The sequence below is a fragment of the Protopterus annectens genome, chromosome 13.part0 (assembly GCF_019279795.1).
Source record: "Protopterus annectens isolate FY-2018-M chromosome 13.part0, PAN1.0, whole genome shotgun sequence".
Taxonomy (NCBI): domain Eukaryota; kingdom Metazoa; phylum Chordata; order Ceratodontiformes; family Protopteridae; genus Protopterus; species Protopterus annectens.
The window spans coordinates 701243489-701268173 of record NC_056747.1 but is presented as its reverse complement, the minus strand read 5'-3'; positions in this window follow the sequence as shown (position 1 = coordinate 701268173).

Here is a 24685-nt window from a genome sequence, read left to right as displayed (position 1 = left end):
CCCTAAGGACTTCCACCTGGAGATGGTCTGGACCCTCTCACTCAGATGGGGTGCACCCTCCCTGGCTGCTTTCTGCCTCTCTCCCCCTTCTGGACTTCTGTCCAGAGGGGGTCATGGTCTGGACCCCCCACACCCAGGCGGGAGCTCTCCCAGCCTGGCCAATTTCTGCCCCTCTCTCCCTTCCAGACTTTCATGGGGAGGGACCCCTCTGGGCTTCCACTTCTACCTGGGCGGGAGAGCTCTTCTCTTGGTTAGATATCTCCTGGAGGCTGCCAAATCATTCTGTGCCAACTGTGCTCTCTGACTCTCTCAGGGGGACCTCCCTCTGTCCTTCACAGCCTTGTGGAACTCTGCTGAGCCACGAGGCCTCAGATGGTCCCTCATCCGGACTTCTGTGATGCCAGTTCTGCCTTTTGCCCTCCACGTAGGGCTTTCCAACTCGCAGGGGAGATGGCCCGGGGTCCCAGTATCTCTGTGCATTTTGCCACTCACGTCTGGCTCTCTCTATCATCCCCACAGTGCCGGGTGGTGGACTGGAGGCTGAACCACTGCCCGCAGATGGCTCTGGATGCGAGATGTCATGGCAGCCATATCTCAGCACCCCTGAGGGCCAGGAGGATGAGATCGCAGACCTGGCTTCCAGGGAGATGCTTGGCCTGCCTGCACTGTCCGCCAACTCCCCTGGATGGCCCCGGGTGCAAGACACCTCGGTGGCTATATTTACGCACTCCTGAGGGCTGGGAGGATGGGATCAAGGACCCGGCAACCCAGGGAGGGCCTCGGCCCACCTGCGCTGTCCGTCGACTCCCCTGGCTGGCCCCAGGTGCAAGACGCCATGGCGGCTGTATCTAGACATCCCTAGGTGCTGAGAGGATGGGATCATGGACCTGGCTTCTGGGGGAGGCCCTCGGCCCGCCCCTACCACCCTCCAAGTTCCCCGGCCGGCCCTGGATGTGAGACACCACTGCGGCCATATCTCTGCACCCCCAGGGGCCAGGAGGATGGGACACCCCAAGCCGGCTTCCCCGGAAGGACTTATGCCCTCTCCCAGGGACCACACCCCCCGCTGGGTCACCCCTCCGGGGACGACTCTTAAGCTCGGGTACACGATCCTTGGCCTCCTCTGCGCCTACAGGGGTTCCAGCTATCTGGATGGAGGTTCCGGGGTGTGGAGCGAGGGGCTCGACAGGGGACCTCTTCCCATGAAGTCGGCCCCACCGACCTGCATGTGGTCAAGACATGGCCAGAGCCTGTGCAGAAAGAGATGGACAGGTATGTCCATAACATCAACCTAGAATCTGGGAGTATGCGTAGAAACAGTTAGTTAATGTTAACAAACATTTCTTCCACAGGTATTCCAGGTAAGAGGTGTATACTGCAGGTAAAACCAGTTCATGTATAAAGATGACGACAGCCATATCACTGTCCAAACTAAGGCAGTAGGGTAATGTAGTAATACTTGTAAGGTACAGATAACAACACTGACTAGGAAAGTAATGTGAACTACAGGAATATACTAGTTGTTAATTGACACCCCCCCCACACCATATCTCCAACAATAAACTAAATACTCACCTCAGCTGGTATGTGATGACTTCACTGTTATGTTCTGACATATTTCCTATTGGTTGATAATTATTTAAATCTGTTTCTATGCATGTTCTATGTTGAAATACTCCAACATTGGTGGCATGGTGCCAGCAATGTACCTGCATGCTGTTGTTATTACCACTGTGGTTCCATACATGAATGTGCTCCGTTTGCTATGCAATTGTTCCATATCTGGTGTCTGGGTTAATGGGAATATCTATTCATGCTGTTATACCTAACCCTAGAATGTGTTGACTATTACTAACCCACATATGTTGATACACCATAAACACCATAACACGTATGGGAATGCGAGTCCCAGCGAGCCCACCTGTCCCACCTCAGCTGGACGTGGCACTGGGCACCAGCACATCTAGGGCCCAAACCGGGACCTCCTCGTTCATTGGACCTGCACCACCATCGGGTAGAACCATCTCAGGGGATGAGGCTCACCCCAGGAGCAGGCATGGGCAGGAATCTGTCACCCATCATGAGGTCCGGATCATGGTAAGTAGAGAGCTTGAGCAGTTGTTTGGAGATCTCTATGCCAGCTCAAGGGCCATGTGTCATGACTAAAGGGTCGGCCTGGATCTCCGATTCAGCCCCCAGCACAGCCACATTCGGGGCTGTGAAGGTGCAGTGGTGACTGCTCATGGGTGGGGATCTCAGTCTCACTGTTTCCACTAGGGGGCTCATGGGCTTCCAATTTCCCAGCACCCCTCCCGATCAAGGTGTTTACCCCCCACATGTATCAAATACTGCCCCTGTATGCATATTGTTTGTCTTGTCTGTTAACCTACCCAACCTACCTTCCCAAATATATCTACTATCCCTCCCCAACATCACACTCTCACCTGAAAAAAAAGGGCAATCTATTCCCAAAAAGAAATATCGCCCCATGCATAACTGTCCATTTAACACACATATCCACTGGACATATGCAATCTGATCTAATTGGCATCACAACATACTATTGTTGTCCTCAACCCTCTCTCAGGGATTTTGAGTGTTCAAACCTACCTCCAAATTCAGTGTATATGCACAGCTGTTGCTGTACAAGAAATGGGCAGCTATGGACCTTCCCTACACCCTCCTGCACATCCCTAGCTATTTTCCCCTACTGTCTTTCCCTCTTTGTGCCCCTTTTTCAACACTTTCCTATCAACCCTTTTTTCTTTTCTTTTAAAGAAATTAGAGTGAGGGTAAGTGGGAGTAAGCACCTTTAAGCAGCAGTAAGCAGGTGTAAGCCTGTTTGCATGGGGTAAGCAATGCCTACACAGGTTAAGCAATTTAGAAGCTAACTGAGTATAAGAAACTGTAACGAGAAGTTGGTAGCGCTTACCTCCGTGCAAACCCACAAAAACCCACTTGCAACTGCTTAAAAGTGCCTTAATCACTCTGTATCCAATGGCCTGTGTTCTGCCCAGCAAAAAAATAAATAGCTTCTGCATGGCTCCAACCCAGGACCCTGCACACCATAGTCAAAGTGATTTACCACTAAGCCATTTCAAATACACATAGCTCTGATGTTTTCAAAAACATATCATCCAGCTCAGTCATTCAACAGTACAGGAAATATATTTCAACATGTAGATGTAAATGTATGTGTGTGTACATATATTTATATAGATATATACATATCTATATATGTAAATATATATATATATATATATATATATATATATATATATATATATAAACATATATACATACATATGCATACCTCTATAGATATATATATGTATATCTATATATATATATATATATATATATATATATATATATATATATATATATATATATATATATATATATATATATATATATATATATATATATATATATATATATATATATATATATATATATATATATATATATATATATATATATATATATATATATATATATATATTTATATATATATATATATACATATATATATATATATATCACACAAAAGAGATGAAGAGCAAAAAAACAAAACCAAAACCAAAGCTAGAGTTCGCTCTAGAGAAGCCAAATAAGGGTCCAAGACCAGGAACAAACGATAAGTAGTCCAAAAGGGCTTTATTCAAAACTCAGCCAAGCACACTTTAACGCTGTACATCAAAATTGCATTTTCGAACATCTTCATAAGAAGCAAAATTACATATCATACCCAACAGCCCCCTTATATAAGCAACATAATCAATCAATAAAAACATCAATCAAGCCATTTGAATAGAATATTTAAATAATTGAACAATAAATAGATTTTAACTCATAATATCTCATCATAAAAAAGTATATATTAAAAAATGCTAGTTTTAATAAAAACAATTTTAAAACCTTGATCTTCCTGTTTCAATAAATATTTAATAAACATTTATAAAATTACTTTTATATTAAACAATACCAGCCAGTCACTAAAAGTTAATTGTTACTTTATAGATTAAAATAAACTCCTTAGTATATCACCACCTACTGGAAAAAAGTGGATATGTATTAAACTAAATCATAGCTTTGCAGCCCTTAATTTAAGTACAGGGAGAAGGGAAACCATGTCATTAAGACCGGGATTCATATTAGCCTCTAATATGATCTGCCAGTAAAGTTCTCTGTATTCTAACTTGGTTTCACACATACCACCTCTGACCTCTTTGTGAACCACCTCCAAAACAAAAAAATGGAAGGAGGCCTGTTGACAAATTTGTGTGTGGCGAAATAGGGCATTATTAGCATTACATTTTTTTAATTTCATACAGATGTTCATATATTCTAGATTTGAGCTTTCTCTCTGTCTTTCCCACATAAAAGGAATGACAGAGATTACAGGAAGCAATATACACCACTCCAGTAGTGTTACAGTTGGGACACTGTTCCTGCTCTTGCGCTCAATGCAAATTTATTTTTGATTCTAACTGTGTATACGTTCCTAGTAGGAATAAATATATTCACAGTCAATGTTTTTGTAATTGTAACACAAATGGTTTAGTATATTTGGCTATATGCAAGATCTGTAGTGGTTTCTATGTGGGCAAAACGGAACGTAAACGTAAGAAGCGTATATATGAACATACATACAAAATTAGAAAAGCTAATGTGAATAACGCTTTATACAAACATTCGCTGGTTTGCCCACAAGCATCTTATACCTTTTTTGTTTTAGAAGTGGTTATGGTTGATGCTAGAGGGGGTGCCTGGGAAACCACCCTAGAGTACAGGGAATTACTCTTGCAAATTACCTTGGAAGCAGCTAAACCCCCAGGTTTAAATGAATACCTTTCTTTAGCACCATTGCTTAAGCTAAGGGCTGCAAAGTTGTAAGGATTATATAGTCTTATCCAATGTTATATTTATAACATCTTTTATAAATATATTTTAACATGTTCTTTTTTATTTTAATGTTATTCAAATGTTATTTAAATGTTATTTATTCAAATGTTATTTAAATGTTATTAATTATTGCATTTTTTATATAGTGTTTTTACTATTAATGTTTTAGATATTTTTGCTTACTTTTGCTATTCATTATGGACCAGGTGACCTCTGATTATGCGTGATGTAATATTTATTTAATTAGTGTGTGATCGATTAGTTTTTAATTAGTATGAGTAGATTAGGGTTGTAATTAGCTGGTGTGAGCATTCTAATGAAGTTTTTTCTATATGACGATAACTTATGTGAAGTGGTGTCAGCGTTAAATAAACTTGGTGTTTTTTTGGAAATCAACTTGGTGTTTCTCTGACATTGCTTTCCTCCTTCTTCCTCTACCTTTTTGAGATTTTCTGTTTTGGTTGCTTTTTCAAAGGTTGGATTCCCTTAGTTATTGTGGTTCTGGTTACTTTTGGAAGACTATGGATAGCATGGAAGCATCACCCGAATCTCCGAATGGAAGGTGGGACAATACTGGAGAAACACGAAAATTGGTTGGTCAGTTATCCCTGTTGGTGGACTTACTCACTCCCATCAGTCACTTGTTGGCAGGTTTGTTATCAGGCGGTATTCCAGTCAATCAAGAGGCTATTAATAATTGCGGAAATGGTGTGGTGGCGTCAATGGAGAGACTGCAATTACCCTTACAGAGTAGTAGCTCTTCTTTGGCTAAGCACATGGTTAATTATGGAGATATCGACATTCCGCATTTGTTCCAGGACTTCGTGGGTGGAAGGATTGATTCCACACTTTCTAGAGGCCAGAGGTCGCATTCCAGTGGAGTTCTACCTAAAGGAGACTGTGCCATTGTCAATAATATTCCTGCTGGAGTTAGTAGGGACAGAAAACCTTTTACTGTTTGGCTGACTGAAAAAATAAATTTTGACTATGGTCCTGATAGCAACCGTGGATAAGCCACTAACAATAATGACACTTTTGCTAATAGTTTAAAGAAACTAGGGGTCCTTATGGGTAAATTTAAAGCACTCAGTATCGACAAAGAATACCTTCGAGAATGCCTAAATAAGGGTATTGTTCCTAAGGGTCTTAGAGTGCAAAAATACCCTAACAATATTGTTATGAGGTCGGACCTGTACAAAGAACTATTGGAAGTGTTTAATAATTGTGGGCTTGATATTATTAGGATTACCATTAAACAAAATGAATTGACTATGGAAGGTGTACGGACGGACATTGAAAGTTTGAATGACATTATTATTAATGATTTATTGTTCACCGTTGACTGTGAAAAGCAAAAATACTATAATATACTGGATGATATTGACCAAAAGTGTATTGCTAACATTAACAGAAAGATAAAAACATTGGATAGGGACTTATTAGAATATCAAGAAAAACAAAGTTACACTGGTCCAAAAAATATGCAACATGATAGAAGAGAAAGTGAACATGTTTTTGACGATGTGGGGAGGGAGGGATGAATTTAATGAAGGTGCTCATCCTGACCCTTTAGATTATCCCCCCTTCAATACTCAGAGAGGCTTATGCAACAGAAAGCCCCTCGATATTTTCTGAGGTTCGAATGGGGGGGAATGAGATGAAGTCAGGGGTGGGGGACCAGGGGGAGACCCCAGTTTCGTTAGATAACTTTATTTTGTTTGTTGATAACAGATACACCTACAATAATTCTAATATTTTTAATTATAGTAGTATTGATTTAAATGTTGATTATTTCAAGTTGTTAAGAAAGGGTTTTAAATGTATTCCAAATAAGAGGTGTGATTTGGCCAAACTGATGTTAGCTCTTAAGATGTTCACGAGGAATATCAATTTGGGTGTGTTCTTTAAAGGGGTAAGTGTACCCTTGACACCTAGTACACTTAGGCATAAAAGTGAATTTAACCCACCATTACATCCACAAATTAGGAATTTTAAATTGATGGTTGAAAAGGAATTAAGGCATATTATGACATCCCCTAGATATTTTAAACACAACCTTACTATTGGGGAATGGAAAGTATTGAATGAATTAAAGCACAACCCCAATGCTCATGTTATGAAGCCTGCTAAAGGGGGGGGGGGGGCAGTGTTAATGGATGAGGAATTATACGAAGGTAAGATGATGGAAATATTGTATGATTTGGACACGTATTCAAGAGTATCTAGGAATGAGATTGTGGTGGCATATAAGAAGATTGATTTGGCTATCAACCAAATTGTTGTTGGACGACCTTATTGATATGGACACCTATAAATATTTACATGTGGTCCACCCCAGGATTGCTACTATCTTTGGTATACCAAAAGTTCACAAGGACCCTTTAAACCCCCTCCCTTAGACCCATTGTTTCTGCTGAGGGGTCAAGAACTGCCCCTTTAGCCAAATTTATTGATAATAAATTGAAGACCTTGTGGGGTTCTGAAAAAACTATTTTGAAGGACTCCTGGGATTTTCTTAAAGGTATTGATTTTGGTCAGCCCTTTGGTAAGACTATTTTTGTCACCATTGACATTAAGGATTTGTTTACAGTTATCCCACATGAGATTGGCCTAGCTTGGCTGGAAGTAGCCTTGGTGGAAAGAGTATGTCCATCAACTGACCAATTACACATTGTATTACAACTTTATGTAATTGAGTTTGAAAAACAACCATATTATTTATGGGGGTGAATTCTTCCACCAGATTAAAGGTGTAGCTATGGGGGGGAAAATTGTGCCTCCACATATGCCAATATTATTTTGGCATGTTGGGAGAAAAATTTCATGTTCAATTCCAAATTGTTTAAGTGTTGGTCACATTATCAAAGGTTCTTGGACGATATTTGTATATTTTGGACTGATTCTGAAGAAGCTTTGGGTAAAGTTTTAGAATATATATAAACTACTACCACCTTTTTGCATTTTACAAGTAATATTATTTATGATAGGTTGGATTTTTTTAGATGTATGTCTTTTGCAAACCCCTAGGGGTATTAAGTCGCAAGTGTTTCGTAAGAACACTTTTTCTAACTCTTACCTACATTTTTCTAGCGCCCATCCATTTATACAAAAAAAAAGAATATATTTAAGGGCCAACTTATATGGGCTAGTAGGATGACATCGGTAGATGAAGATTTTGAGGTAGAATGTGATTTTATTGAAGGGCTTTTTTACAAAGGGGCTACCCTGGACAAATATTAAAGGAAACACCTTGTTGGGTAAGGGCTCGGAAACAATGGGTCAACAATTGGTTGACAATGAACATATAGATTATTCCAGTGCCCTAATATTGAATTATAATGTGGACTGTAAGGCTATTGTGGAAGTGGTCAGCAAGGAATTGGATAGATTTTGCTCCTTCACTGATTTGGATGGTAGTAAAAAGGAGCCTATTAAAGTTATATATAAAAGGGGTAGAAATTTGAAAGACTTATTTGAAGGATATGAGCCCCTGAATTTAGTTAATAATAAAAGGAAAGGTACTTTTAAATGCGGCTCTTGTGCTCAATGCAATTTTATTTTTGATTTTAACTGTGTATATATTACTAGTAGGAATAAATATATTCAGTCAATGTTTTAGTAATTGTAACACAAATGGTTTAGTGTATTTGGCTATATGCAAGATCTGTAGTGGTTTCTATGTGGGCAAAACCGACCGTAAACTTAAGAAGCGTATATATGAACATATGTACAAAATTAGAAAAGCTAATGTGTATAACGCTTTATACAAACATTCACTGGTTTGCCCACAAGCATCTTATAGCTTTTTTGTTTTAGAAGTCGTTATGGTTGATGCTAGAGGGGTGCCTGGGAAACCACCCTAGAGTACAGGGAATTACTCTGGCAAATTACCTTGGAAGCAGCTAAACCCCCAGGTTTAAATGAATACCTTTCTTTACACCATTGCTTAAGTTGTAAGGATTATATTGTCTTATCAAATGTTATATTTATAACATCTTTTATAAATATATTTTAACATGTTCTTTTTTATTTTAATGTTATTCAAATGTTATTTATTCAAATGCTGTTTAAATGTTATTAATTATTAAATTTGTTTATATAGTGTTTTTGCTATGAATGTTTTAGATATTTTTGCTAACTTTTGCTATTTAGTATGGACCAGGTGACCTCTGATTATGTGTGATGTAATATTTATTTAATTAGTGTGTGATTAGTTAGTTTTTGATTAGTATGTGTAGATTATGGCTGTAGATAGCTGGTGTGAGCATTCTGATGACGTTTTTTCTATCTACAAAAACGCATGTGAAGTGGTGTCAGCGTTAAATAAACTTGGTGTTTTTTTGGAAATCAACTTGGTGTTTCTCGGACATTGTTTTCCTCTTGCTTCCTCTACCTTTTGAGATTTTTTGTTTTGGTTGCTGTTTCAAAGGTTGGACTCCCTTGGTTATTGTGTACATGACTACAAACACATTGCACAAAGTGTGGTACAGTACAATATCTGCCCCACTAGTAGGTATGCTGTAGCCATACCAGTTGAGTTGTGTGTACAGTTTGTTGTCACTGATATGGTGAGGGGGTGACAGTGTTGTGAATTAAGGACTGTGGTAACCTTGCTGCATGACTTGCTCACACCCGTGTCCATCTTTATGTCTTCAGGCATGATATCTCATGGAAAGTTGCCAGCCTACACAGCAGCTGAAAATAAAATCCTGCTGAAAGGACTCATACAGCACTATGCAATCTTGTTTGGCTGGGCTGCCCATGATCAGCAGGAACGGACCGCCCTGTGGAACGACCTAGTTCACAGGGTCAATGATGTCAGACTGCACAACCGCAGTTATAAGTAGGTCCAACATTATTGTCCTGACCTGCTTTGCAATGACCGTCAGTGTGCTGCTTCTGCCTGGGGATCATCTAGCCACAGGGGAGGGCCATGCCATCCATCCCCCCTGGCATAGGTTGGAGGAGCTCCTGGCCAGCTTCGTGGCACCTGCCCGTCTGGCCAGCCACCAATCGCTGGACATCTTTATGGAGGTGGGTGCCACCCACTCATTGGCCAAGGAGTGTGCAGGTAAGGCCACAAAGCACATCAGTAGATCACTGTTGCATATACATCTGCATCAGTACAGGTAGATTAGATCATGCATATCAAATGTGTCATAGATATATCCTATTGCTATACAGTAGTGATAAACAGATGTCCATATGTGGTAGTATTGTGGAAATGTACTGTTGATGTATTGTAATACTGCCCCCACCCTGTAGCAATGCCACAGATGTGGCCACTGACTTTGAATCTTTCACCCCCTTATTTAGGTCCCTCCAGGATACCACCAAGGCAGCAGCCTGTAGCTGGTGAGTATGGTTTATGTAGATGCTTGCCAATACACCGGGAATGTAATGGTGATGGTATATTCCATGCACACATCTAACACACCTACTCATAATGCATGCTGTATATGTGCACATATTGTTGCTGTGAAATGCACGGCATCACAGCGGTGACCATGATGGGGCACTGGAAGGGTATGTCAGACACCTGCATGATAACTAACATTCTGTTATTGTGGAATTTGTCCACAGGGAGTAAAGTAATATAATTGTGGGAGACATGGCCTACAGTAGTGACATGTTTGGAACAACACCCATATACAGTGCAACACCAATGTATATACCTGTAGGATAATGGCAACTGCTGCAGAGATACACTATGGCATAAAGCATTACAGTGGTCCACATTATCAGCTGGGACTAGGCTGTAACATGTGGTGTTCCATGTATGGGACACTGCAAATTGACACACATGTGTAGGGCTTACTTGTCATGCATCTGCAAATAGGCTGAAGGGGGGTGTCAGCATGACACACCAGTACACTGCAGCAGGGATCCTAAGGATGCTAAGAATGGCTGTATCTGCACATAGTCTGGTTTAGGACCTGTGACAGACATAACCCTACGCCCACAGCAATAGTGTAGGCAGTGTGTGAACACCAAGGGATGTACACATGAGTAGACCTTGCAATCATGCAGCTTGGGGTACATATGTAGGGCAGACCTAACATACACTGGCAAATGCAGATGGCCCACACTGGTATACCCCTGCCAGTAGTAGTGACTGCTGTAGTACACACAAGTGGTGCGACAAGCCATCATGATAAGGGTGTGCACACATATGCCCACACAGTGTGTATGCATCATGTTCAGCATCCGCACACCTAACACATTCCGTAGACATTGCATGTGAAAGTACAGGACATATGTTACATATCGGGCTCATGTACTGTGAAGATATGCGGTGATGTGGTCCTTTGGCAGATTAAGGATGGGTGCATCATATCAATAAGGGTGTGTACACCCCCCATAGCCAAGGTATGCTCTGATGGTTGTCAGTGTAAGAGTATGTGACACATTGTGACACCATGCCTGTGACATATCTGGGGTACAGTTGAACACATGTCACAGGTTAGTATAACAGTTATTGCCTGTGCCACATGGACAGGTGACCCACAGGAGCGTGTATTCCCTGCAACCTGATGTAGACCCATCCAAATACATGCACACTGTTACTTGGCAACACTAGGACTAGACCGCTACCTAAGTATGTAGTGATACTGAAGTGTGTGGCTTACATTGCACACACCACACAGTGTTTAGGGTGAGGTGTGTCCCAGGTTACATGTTACATGCAGAACATCCCCAGACATGTACAGTATGCTAATGGAGGATGTAATGGGTGTATATGGACAATAAATAGTGTGATACCTTCATATACACATTAACAGACACATAACAGGCAGACACATACCCGAGAGACCAGGGCCTATCGCTGCTAACTAACTTGACAATGTGTCCAATGTGTAACAGGTAGGCTGCACACAGCACATGCATAACTGGCCTGGAATGTGGTATCATTTACCTGTATGGTTGATGGTGACAGTCGTAACCATAACTTGGTACATGGGGCATATACCGGGTGTACATTGGTGTAATGACAGTGTACATAGCACCCATATCCCCCAGTGGATACTGTACTCCCTGACACCCATGATGACACTCTGATATACCCACTATCACACATTGGCCATGGCTGCGATACAACCCATTGTAGATCCCAACAGTGGTACTACAGGGATATACATCAGATGCACATGCCACACACATAGCAGGGTGTTGCATTGTCATGCTTCACTGATGGGCAGCAACAACACTATCTGTACTACCATGTGGCAATGGGTATTGTAATAGGTGTATGTGGCCTTGGAATGCTGTGCCCTACAAATAAATGGACATGCACACATACCCGAACTTGTCAGAACACAATGGGTATCCCATGCCTATTGACCCATTTCTACAACACTGTTGTGATGGTACTACAAGGCTTGTGTAGCCAGTATGGGGAGGAGCTTAACAGGGTACATGTAATGTCCCATACAGCAGCAGCCATGACTGGCTATGGCAATGGATGTTGCACTGGTTGTGAAGGCCCTCATGGAATTCCCATGTACAGGTTTGCTAACACAGCCACTGCTATACTCAGTCATGCACATGTGCACATGTGTCAGTACTGGGGTGCATCACTGCAGGTGGTCATAGCTGTGTACCTAGCAATTGTCCAAGGAGAGATGGATTGTGTAGGGGTTGTGTGTACAGTGGTATCCTGCCACCTGTCATGTGGTAGCAGGTAATCTATCAACAGACACAACTGTGATGACCCTCAGGGTGAGAGTGATATGCATCAGCCATTCCGCCAGGTGCCTCCTGCACATGGCCACTGAGGTGATCATATTGACATGCATACAATATGCATTGCAACACATGGTTAGTATCTGTGATGGAGACCTGTACCCAAGCATGTTCTGTTGACTGTGGTAGTGCAGTGGAGGTACCCATGGCAAGTGGTGCATACAGGGTGTTATCTCCAATATGTGCCAGTTCTTACACAGCTGGGCAGACATGTCAGTGTCAATCAAGCTTATGATGCCGGTACATATCCCAGCTGGATACCTGCAATCTGCACATCTGTACATGGACTGTCAGTCATCAGCTTGGCAAGTAGCTATGCAGTAGGATGAATGTGTTGACAGACAGATGTTTGATAACAATATGTATGCCATATCTACATGTCAGAAGCCCTCGCTATCATGTGCTGTACAGACGGTAGACTGCAGTTACATTCCACATGTCGGATCATTACCCAGTAGGGGTTATATACTTTGACACAGCTCACACACCAGGGATACAACAGGGAGGCCTCAGAGTAGCTATGCCTGCAGGTGTGCTTGTTGTCAGTACTACATTTAGTACTCTACTCTTGCCTGAGAAGGCACTGTCAACATTAGTACCACCATGATACACTACATGCCAGTGTGACAGCACATACCCTGGGATACTACCCCTGTATGTAACACAGTCACATGTATAACAGTGCTGTACAGGCCACATACATCTGTGTCCCACACATGACACGCACACCCCTTGCTACTGTAATGACTGCACATGGGTGCATATATTGTACATGGCATTACATACACTTATTAGAGATGGCATTACCCTTCTATGTCATCAGACAGGGTGGTGTGAGCTGGTTACCAGGGCTAAGCCATGCTTAGCAGGTATTAACATTGCTGCAATATAATAGCTGAGCTGATTTTCCCACTGGTAAGCGGAGCCTACACTGTGTAAGCGCCTGTATGTTTACCCATAACTTAGCAACGCTTAGCTTTGCGCAAACCCATGCAAACATGCTTAAAGCTGCTCAACACTGCCTTAACCACTCTGTATCTAAAAGCCCTTGTAGTGCCCAGCAACAAAATGAAGACCCCATTGCAGTTCTTGAACCCAGGACCCTGTACTCTAAAGTCACAACACTTAACCACTATGAAGACAGCTGTTGCTTTCCCAATATATTTTTCAATACACATATTGATTAGTATTGAATAATTGCCTTTATTTCCACAATTGTGCAGTACTTGTTATTAATATTACTGTTGCATCATATATATTGTTTTATCATAATGTACACATAGCAGATACATAAAGTGAGATACATCTGGGAGTGTATATACAACTGTGAGGCTTACACATGACAGGAATATGGATATATATACATAAAATCAGTTGATATATGTCTACATGTACATACACATGTATATTCATACATATGTCTGTATACACATCTGTATAGTGCAACATATATATGGTCATATGTACATCTCTTCATATGTACATTTATATATATATATATATATATATATATAGAGAGAGAGAGAGATAGGTATATATAGCTATATACGTATGCACATCCTATGTATACAGGTATGCCTATTTATGTAGATATATATGTAGATATCTATAACTATATGTGCATACAGATCTATTCTGATATACCTATTACTGTCATTATATATGTAGATATCCATAAGTATATGTGCATATGTATCTCTGTATATGTGTAGACATATATTGCTGTGTATATGTATATATCCGAGTGTTTATATATATATATATATATATATATATATATATATATATATATATATGTGTGTGTATATATATATATATATATATATATATATATATATATATATAACATATATATATCTCTAGCATATGTGTATATATCTATATAGATATCTGAATAAGTATAAATACATATATGTTCACCATATGTCCTGCACATGGAGTGGAGCCCTACCTCAGCCACAACAGTCCCAACCTCTTAGTGCACGGGAATGTCAAGTATGTATTGCAGGTGTATATGTAGACTATTGCTACTGTGATAGGGATTGTCTTCACAGACAAGCTGTGTGTGGCAGGTCACATCTGCTTTTAACATGTGCACCATTGGCCACAGACATCCTAAGGACATCATAGTACAGTAAAACTGCTAGCACAATAATGATCCTGTGGTCTACAGCAGAGATATGGCCAATAAATGTGGACAGTCTGACACACTTTGGTCAGTCCAGAGGTATACACAGAACCCCCTTAGTGCAAGACATGTGGACCGAGCCTGACAATGTGGATGTTAACAGCCATGTAGATGGGTATTTCACGTAAACACTGGTATACATTTGCCCCCATAGGTTATGCATTCACGCACTCCTGTCTGTCCTGACACATACTAACCACTGGTACAGAAGTGCCATTGCCACATACTACCCACTAGTTAGTGACATACATCTATACAGCATCCCACTACTGTGTCCGACATACATAACTGTTATGGTGGCCTTGCAGCAGTACATCTGGCAAGTATCTGGACATAACATCACACTAAGCTGCTAGGCATGTAACAAAGCTCTGTGAAGACTACAGGCAGACTGCCACAACACTGGCCCACATTTCTTATGGGGGAATACTCATCTACCTGCATATATAGCAGGCTCTACAAGCATGTCACAACACAGAGTAAAATACACCTGTGTGAATGTACATAACCACAACCAATGTGAACACAGCCACATATGGTAGGTAGCATAACATTACAGTATATGGACTATCTGATCAACACCATCCACATATGCCACTCACACACTAACCCTACATATACTGGGCCACTACACAGTGTGGTCTGATGCCTGTCTGTGGTATGGGACATGTGTGTGTTTGGCCCTACAAACATGTAAGCCAATAGGGTAACATACAGTGGTGCAGCATGTAACATCAGATAGAACAGGACCAAGAACAATGACCTCTACCATAGTCTGTACACAGGCCAAGGTACATATTCACAATACACACACTGTCAAAAATCACCATAAGTACGCAAACCTCAGTACTGTACACACAACCACAGAATACCCAGGCTATGTCCTCAAAGATAACCTTTACTATACATAACATGTGTCGCAGTCTGATATCTCACTGGCTTGTTATCAGATATGATGTCACTAAATTATGGTGTACAGAACATATGCACCTCCTACCACAAGACATATGTACACAGGTTGACAGAGTTGTGGCTGGGGCACAAACATAGGGCCAATATTGACATGTTGCTGTGATAACCTCATACATTTACTGTTGTAACAAGGTTTGTTGTGACATATGTTCTATGAGGGTTATGAAGTCAGTAACTCTCATGTCTGTCACCATGTGCTGTCTGCAGTCCTCACACTATGCTTCTGCAGTTCACACATAGGTGCTCTGTGAGTAACACAAGAAACAAAAGGCACCACACACTGCCCAGTCTGCAGATGACCCTACAGATGGGGGTTTCCTCAGAAACATAGCACTGTCATTACAGGTATTAAAACATGTAGACCAGCCATATTTACACACACCCTGTTAAACCAACATTACTCCAAATGCAGAATAGCGACACTTACATTCTGTAGTCATGTCAGGCACATCCTTCTCCTGTGTTTTGGCCTGTTTCCACAGTGTATGTTGTTAGAGGTAAATCCCCAATCCATCTGTGATACTGTTTGCCAAACAACAGATCTAGGTCCTGCTCACAGTGAATGAAAAGGCCCAACACCAACATTATGTTCCTAGATATTGAAGTGTGGTTCCATGCAATTGGCTATGGAAATGTTACCACAGCTGTTCCACATGGAATCAGCTAGAGGAGGGCTGCAATTCATGCAGAGGTCATCAGCTGATCATGAGCATCAATTACAAAACACATGCTGCTGCTTAAGCAAAGCAGGTGTATGTCTCCACATCCACCACAGAAGGAGTGAGAGAGGCAGACAGAGACAAAGATAGGTCAGGGAGGGGGGGTGGGAGAGCAAAATCTAAGAATGCTTCTGTCACACACCTAACAGTACAGGGTATCATACCCCTGACTGACTATGTATTGCTAGCATGTGTCTATGCAGTTATTGGGTGCACCACATGGCTTACATGTTGAGGAGCACTCCAAACATATATGTGATGGTGAGTGACATCTGCAACAGTGATATGGTGGTGATACGGTAGGTGTAGTACACATGCCTGTCTGCATGAACAGGTGTCAGCATCAACACAGCCACACAATCTCTGGGACCCACACACATTGACACACTGGCAGGGTCTTGATACACCTCCTCACTAGTTAATTTGCCACAGTACAGTACTGTGCAGATATCACATGCACCACAGGGTTTATCCAGAGGTTATATGGGCAAAGGGTATGTGGAGGTGTCAGACATCAGACATCATGCTTCAGTATACCAATGGGGGATGTTGTGAGTGTGAATGTGGTCAGAAGCATCATACACCACACACACAGACACTGGTTGCCAGTACTGACATGCATTGGTGCATTGCTTCACTAGTGTGTAGTGGTTGACTGTGCCAGAAGGAGATACAAGGCTAGGTGATGGGCATACCTTGGCATCAGGCCACATGACAATGGTCTGCAGTGTGGCTCAAGGGTGTAGTGTCTGGATTGGCCTACACAGGTGGGCATTGTATTCACCATCCTATCACCTGGGTAGCCATTGTGTGTGGCCATTGCTGTGCATTGCTTGCTATGTATGTGTTCATTAGTCCATGACATGGACTGTGTCTGGGATGTGCACACGTCCCACATGCATGTACAGCGACATCTGGAATTGTACCTGAGATGTCTGGCCCATGTTGTGTACACAGATTGTTATCATCAGATGTGCCAGTCCTAACCTCAAGTGGCAGGTACAAGTAATGGACAGTAGGTTGGCCCTGCACCTACATTGATAGCATGATACAGGTATTCTCTGGTGTCAGTGGTATCTGTCCATACAGGGCATGTGTTTAAGGCATGGCATGTTCTTTGTGGGTTACATTTGATGGCACCACAGGTGCTGCAGGTGTCCAGTGGAGAACATAGTGAATGCACACTGTCTGCATGTACATGCCTATTGTACTGATGGACAGGGTGCCATGCCCTCTGTAGTCCACTATAATCACACCATGGTTACTATCTGTGGGCAATATGCAAGGTACTACCACCATAGCGGTTGTTGCCTAGGCAAGTGTGTTTGTGTATGAGGCATGGGTTGAGAGTGTTCTCTGGGTAAAACAAGGGTTGCTAACATTGTTCACCAGGCCTTGATGTCACATGCAGTGGTATGGATTGGCACCCCAGCCTCTCAGTTATTTCACATCTGTTATCCTTGTACGGTGGACATTGTGGCATATAATAGGGCCATCACATAAGACATTTGCAAAACCCACTCCACAATGAGTCCAGTTGTTACACACTCGCTGCCACCTCCACACAGGGCATGAATGACAAACACACACACACACACACACACACACACACACACACACACACACACACACACACACACGCACACACACACACACCTGACATGTCGGGGATTAGAACTCATACATAACTAGTTTATTACACTACAGCACTACGCAGTTATAGGACACATCATGGAGATTACTGGTGTACTTCTTCCCCAAAGGTGTATTTCACAGTGAATGACATTAGCAGCCTTGCCAAAGTAGGGCATTTGATCTGTAATGAGTGTGACTAGCCTAAAAAGCATTGTCCCTACACAGACATAGAAACAAATAGACAAACATCCACACTTGCCATGTGTGGGAATAGAACCCCTAGGAGAGTACTATATCACACAACAGCATTACATTGTTGTAGGACATACCACTGAGATTACTGGGTTATATTGTTCTCAAAGGTGTAGTTCACAGTGAATGACATCAGCAGCCTTAGCAAAGTAGGGCATTTGATCTGTAGTGAGTGTGACTAGCCTAAAAAGGTATTATTCCCTCCACAGACATAGAAACACATACCCAAGCATCCACACTTGCCATGTGTGGGAATAGAACCCCTACCAGAGTACTATATCAAATTACAGCATTATGCTGTTATAAGATGTGCCACGGAGGTTACTGGGCTACATTTTTCTCAAAGGTGTATTTCACAGTGAATGACATCAGCAGCCTTGCCAAAGTAGGGCATTTGATCTGTAGTGAGTGTAACTAGACTAAAAAGCATCGCTCCCTACACAGGCATAGAAACACATACACACACCCACACCAGTTGCCATGTCTGGGATTAGAACACCTACCTAACTAGGGTATCACACTACAGCATTACACAGCTATAGGACACGCCATGGAGATTACTGGTCTACATCTTTCCCAAAGGTATATTTCACAGTGAATGACATCAGCAGCCTTGCAAAAGTAGGACATTTGAATTGTAGAGAGGGTGACTAGTGTAAAAAGCCTTGCTCCCTGCATACACAGAGACACACACAAACACACACACAGTTGCCATGTCTGGGATTAGAAATCCTACCTAACTAGTTTATTACACTACAGCATTACACAGTATTAGGATGGGTCACAGAGATTACTGGGCTACTCCATTCCCAAAGGTGCATTTTATAGTGGATGACATCAGCAGGCTTGTCATAGTAGGGCTATGGAGAGGGCATTGTATGTGTATGGGCCATAACCCATTCATCTAGAGGTTGACACACCACATGCAGGCACACACAGGGTTATATTCTGCAGGTACATGTATACAGCTGCTAGATGACTACTGCCTTGTACAGTCATTTTGAACAGCTAGCACCTGCACCACATAGTCTGTAATGCTGACGGATACCAGTGACTAATTTCTACAGTGAGTGACATTTACACATCATGTGGTTGTAGCCACTTGACTGTGTGCTGGGTGGGACAGGTGTCATGATGGATGCCTCTTTGTCACAGTCACTCTCTTCCACACATCTATGTATGTCTACTTTTGGCTTATTATAGTGTGTTGTCCTTGTATATATGTCTGTATTCCTATCCACTGTGTGTGCAAAGCATGACTGGTGCATAGTGAGGAGTGTATGCACTAACATCTGCAACAGTCAGATATGTATGGTCCACTGTTGTTTGCAGACATGGGCTTCATTTGTTTAAGTGTGTGAGCATGCCCAGTATGCCCTTCTGTATTGAATGTGTCAATCCATTCCAGGTCATTTGTACTCCAATGCAGAACTTTGTGTTGTACACCTACAGGTAGCAAACTGTTTCTGCAGGGTATCCATAGATAATTTGGCAATATGGGGACAGACTGCGCAAGGGATAGTGTGTACTGTAGGTGATTGTGTATGTGCTGCTTCTGCTACATTTGTACTGTTATACACTGTGATGTTTTATGTCCTCAAGTACTGTCAGGTGGATATTCTTGCTCACAATGATGTCCTGGTGAACAAGGGTGAATGCAGCTGTGTCTGGTATTGCGGGCAGATGCCTACAACTTCATGGTATGTTATGCCATTCTGGAGGGGGAGCTGCAGACACTTGCTGCTGGGTTTGTGTATCTGGTTCAGCACTTAGTACAGTGCTGGCAGAGGATCCCATATGTGTACATCCATCGATATGACAGTATGGCCTTAACTTGCTGTGGCAATACCTCACAGCTGTACAGATTCATACAGGTTACCCAGAGGCAGGGGCCATGAGTCAGGACATAACTCATATTGTGGTATACGTGCAGGTTTGTAGCCACCCATTTATGTATTTGCAGCCAGGGATAGTGTGTGCACACAGCTGTGTGTCAGACCTTGCACATTACATACTGCCCATGCTCCCATTCCCCCTCTATTATTCTATTCTCTGCCATACATTATGCATACGATCTCTGATACTTTCCCTAAGGTTATTACCTCATCACAGCTGTGTTTCAGTGTTGGTCCATAGTTCATACAGTGGAACAAGGTGGACATGTTACTGTGGTTTGTCCATATGCCCTTGCATATCACTTATGTGGAGTGTGTTATGTTGTTATGTGGGTGTCCATGACATAACATGCATTGGCAGTATGTGTGAGACACAGACCTTTGGCAGAGGCCTGTATGCCATTTGCTGGTGATGCAAGCCAGCTGTGGCAGACCATTGCATTCTGTCAGTCCTACAGTCCCAGACCACCATACAGTATATTCCCCTGGGGTGACAGGGTATGTGTGCTAGGTGTTCATGCCAATATTTTCTATCAGTACTGGTCAGGTGGTGTGGATGCTGGCAGGGTGGTGCCTACAGCTAGGGACACACCTGCATGGGACACCTGCACTGCATGCTGCATTCTGTCACTATTGCCATATACAGGTGGGGGTCATATTGTACCCATTCCCAACAGCAGGGATACAACCAGAGAGGTACCTGTGGGTGGTGTTTGGATGAGCTGGGTGCATGTGTGCTATGGACACTACTTGCATCTGACACACAGATATGCATGGGGCATTTCAGTTATGGTGGCATATGCAGGTACATCAGCTGTTTCCCAATACATCAGTCCTACCCACCTTTGTGATCTGCAAGTGTTCGGGTAGCCTATACCGGTATTCCCTACTACAGGCCCAGATAATGTGATGCATACCTGTATGTACAATTCCAAGGATGTGTCCATTTCACAGTTACACATTATATACTGTATGTCTGGAGTACTTTCCCCTGTGTACTGCTTGTATATCTAGCCCAACAGCCATGCCATGTCAATCTTTCAGATGGTGACACATATTACCACCATACATTTATAATGGCTTACTGCTAGCATGTGTCATACTGATGGGAATTGTTTTTGGCACTGCAGTTGTGAGGACTTGGCCCTTTTATCAGCAGTAGTGGGCAATGGCCACCAGGTCATACCTCAACATGCATACATACTGACCACTCTCACACAATATGAAACACACACCAAACTGATACACACATACCTGCATATTGTACAAATTCTACAATCTGTCCTGCTATCTTGGCCACCTCTGGGTATCCGTGTTCCACTGGTATTATAAACCAAAAAAAAAAACACACTGATTCACAAGGAACACTAAACTGAAAAGATGAAAAATAAAATAAAGCACCAGACCAACAGGGTCTAACAAAACACTTTTAAATTTATTTAAAATGCATTTTAAATAAATTTACAAGTGCTTTGTTAGACTCCAATCAGGGGAGTGACTTACCTTGTGGGTGTGCCAATATTGAGGATGTTGCTGGGGGCTGCCTATGTCAGATGCACATAGTACACACCCTGTACATGGTTGAGCACAGGTAGTGTCATGTTTAGCATCCCTTTTACTGTATGTGCTAGTCAGAGAGAGGTGTCATTTCCTGGTCCCTACTGTGTCAGTGTATGTGCTATGCATAGCCTCTTTGCCAAGGCCATGGAATACTGGGCATGCCTCCATCTGCCTACTGGGCCAGGCTCAGGTTGTTCCATCTCCAAGTCGCTCTGTGCCTGGGAAGGCCTTGGCATTGTTGGCGGGCTGTGTGGCCCTGCCCCATGCTGTTCCTTCTGCAGCTGTTTCCACAGGATCATATTGTGTGGCATAGCACATATGATAACAATTTGGGTACATGTAGCTGGTGAGTACTGCAAGGCTCCACCGGATGTGTCCAAGCACTGGAACTGTAACTTGAGCATCCCAAACAAATGCTCTATTATGATTCTGGTCTGTGCGTGTGGCTCATTATGGCGTTCTTGTTCAAGTGTGTGTGCATTTCTGATGGGTGTTATCAGCCACAGCTCCAGTGTGTAACCAACATCCCCCACTAGGTGACCGTAAGGGATGTCACCATTGGCAAATCTCTGGTACAGTTGCATCAGATGCCAGATGTGGGAATCGTGATAGCTTCCAGGGCAGCCAGCACACACATTCATTATAATGCCCTGGGCATCACACACGACCTGGCAGCTGATGGAGGGGAAGCCCTTGCGGTAAATGTAGACCCTACCCTGATCAACGGGTGGTGCTTTGATGTGTATGTGCATGCAGTCTATAACACCCACCACTTCAGGGTATTCTGCTATTTGGTGGAAGAGATGTATATTGCTGGCCAACACCTCACGGGTGTTGAGGAAATATAAGTGCTCACCGGCATGTGCTGACATGGCATCCAGGAACTGGTGGAATACTCTGGATGCTGATGCCTGTGAGATTCCCATGATACCCCCAGTTGGGCTTTGGGAGGTACCTGTGGCTAGTATTCCTAGGCCTACACATACCTTGGTATCCACTGGGATGGGTTCCCCTCTGTTAGTTCTGTGTGTCAGGCGTGGCCGGCACAGCTCAGCAATTTGCTGTAGGAGGTCCCTGTCCACCGAATAGTGCTCCACTATCTCCAGCTCAAGTAGCCCCTGGTAGGTTACTCTGGGTCTGTACACCCTTCTCTGTCTCCTCACTGTGGGTTGGTTGACAGCATTCTCATCCTCACCATCCTCAGCCTCTTCCACATGTGGATGTCTGATAGCTGCTGCAGCCCCTATCATTCTGTTGTTTTTGTTTGTTAAAATGTCCCCGCTTGTATACACCGGTGGTGTAGAGTGTGGGAAAAAACAGAGGGAAAGGTGTTTGCATAGTTTATAGTAGTGTTCTGGGCTGGGCTGGTCTGCTGTCTGTGTAATTGGTTGATTCTGATACATTTCACCTGCCAGCTATGCTAGTTCTCCTAGATTACCTTCCTAATGCAGTTTTTCCTTCCCATTGCCTTCCTGTTTAAGCCCGGGGGCATGCCGCCCAAACACAGTGCTCAAATATGCACAGAGCTGCTATTTCCTGATTTACTTTTTTATTTATCCTTTAAAACCCAGTGCACGGTGTGTACACCTGCTTACACAATGTACAGAGTGCTAGGCAGCCTCAGACATACCCCCTTGCTTAGCTCTGCTAAGCTAGGACCAAACTTGAGCCACAGGGCTCCAATCTGCTTACAGCATGCCTGACACACACCCTTATGATGTCAGCTAACTCCTAGGCTTGCACCAAGTTATTCCTGCTCTTACACTGTTGGGTGCTGACTAGCATGCGGGGGAATCTGGGATTCAGTATCATTCCCCTCATTTGCATAGGATTGCCTGCTGATGCATAGTTACATGTCCCACACTGAGCCTCCCCCTTAGCAATCACTATTCGCTGGCCATGTTGTCTTCTGCCTGCCAGGGTATAATGGCAAAAAAGTGATTTTGGTTAGAATGCTTATTTTATGTTTTTTTTCTTATTTTCCGGCCAATCCCGTTTGCACGTCGCTGCCCTATGCTTAAACAGCCGAGATCGGCTAAAAAAAAAAAGTTGATTTTTTTATTTTTGCAAATGTTTTCCATGCCAATGGCCTTATAGTTAGCCATTGGCATACTTTCTACATGATATCCACCCTTTATTTGGAGCTATCGTGGCTCCATTTTGTAAATTGCAGAAATGGACTCCGTTACTGGTGGGAGCACATTTCTGCAGATTACACTAGTACTGAACGGCCAGTTTCTAGCTTCCTGGATCGCAAATTCACCTCATTTGCATGGATTTCTCCTGCAAATGGAGTAATTTGCATACAGGGGCCGAGTCCATACAGAACTATTGCAGGAGCACTCGTGCACATCCCTGCAGGTTATTCCTGGATTGCAAGGCAGACATATTGCCTGCTGGAGCTCCTACACTAGTCCTGCACACTGTGCAGGGCTTGCAGAATCTGGGGTAGTGTCTCACTGTACGTTGTTAATTCTGTCATTCTATATTCCCACACATTCACATTCAGTACACCTGTCTTCCTCACCTTGTCCAACAATTCCTTCTACCTCTACATCATCATATGTTTATAAATAATTGCATAAACTTCTGTATACCCCATCTACCACATAAAAAAATACATTTCAAATTTTTTGCTTTGCTTTTTAATGATAACAGAATTTCTTAGTTTGATGTGTTTTTGTTTAGTACTTACATTGTTGGGCTGCCTTCGTTCAGTTTCAGTGCTGGTTCTGTTCAATACTTACATTATTATTCTGTGCCATTTCAGTGTTTGTGTTTTAGTATGGGTGTTTGAGTTTTAGTATGGGTGT